Source organism: Triticum dicoccoides, chromosome 2B (genome assembly GCF_002162155.2).
Source record: "Triticum dicoccoides isolate Atlit2015 ecotype Zavitan chromosome 2B, WEW_v2.0, whole genome shotgun sequence".
Classification (NCBI taxonomy): Eukaryota; Viridiplantae; Streptophyta; class Magnoliopsida; order Poales; family Poaceae; genus Triticum; species Triticum dicoccoides.
In genome coordinates this window covers 423,680,970-423,681,967 of record NC_041383.1, presented here as the reverse complement: position 1 = coordinate 423,681,967, position 998 = coordinate 423,680,970, and positions in this window count along the sequence as shown.

Here is a 998-nt window from a genome sequence, read left to right as displayed (position 1 = left end):
CATGTGCACTGCAAATGCAACTACATCTAAAATGAAACAAACTTTTTTGCGATGTTTATGTTATTGTTTTTACAAAGGGAACCACAACAGTGCACTGCACGCATACAGACACCGCACCACACAATAAACACCACTGAAATTGAAATTAGCCTGCGCCGTGTGGCAAGGGATTGTGCTTGTGCGCCCCTGTGCCTTTACCCTCCGCACGCTACTGGACTACTCCATTGTTGGGTAGTTCCAGCTATGTTGCTTTATTTTGGATCCGATTGGATTGCATGTGTGCGCCCGCTACACTGCATAACCACTGAAAATACACTGCCGAACGGCGAAAACCACATGTAGATCAAAGAACTGCGATGTCACGCCAAGCAAACCGCAAGTGGGTGTGTCATCCACAACAGATACAATAATTGTGTCGTTATCCCGTGAACCGCACTGCAACATCTTGCCTCCAAGCTGCATAAAAACAAAATTTAAAAGCATAGAAGGAATTGCGGGCTGCAAACCACAGGGCGTGTGAGCTACACTACAGCGGCCACCACCCTCACCGTCAAGGCGGGAGCGCTGCTGGAGCTGCAAAACAGAGGAAGCGCCATGAATTAGTTGAGGGAACAATGGAGAGGGGAGGGACGGACGAGGAGCAGGGGAGGAGGGGCAGAAGACGGCAGCGACGGGCGAGCCTGAGATGGCCATGGTGGCTCCTGCGGCACAAGTGTATGAGGGAGAGGTGAGGAGGAAGAAGGAAAGGAGAGAGAGGAGGGGCGACTCGCCTCCGGTGCTACTCCGACCGTCCGGCACGGCGGCGTGGGGAGGGGGCGGCTGGGACCCGTGCAGTGGCGGAGAGATTGAGGAGCGGGAGACGAGGGGAGGTGGATCCAGATCCCACTGGATCCAGTGGTTGCTTGGCGGTGAGAGTACGTGGTGGGGACGGTGGGAGTGGGGGCGCCGGAAGAAGGAGGTTGCGGGCGGAGGAAGATGCCAAATGGCGGAGGAGGCCG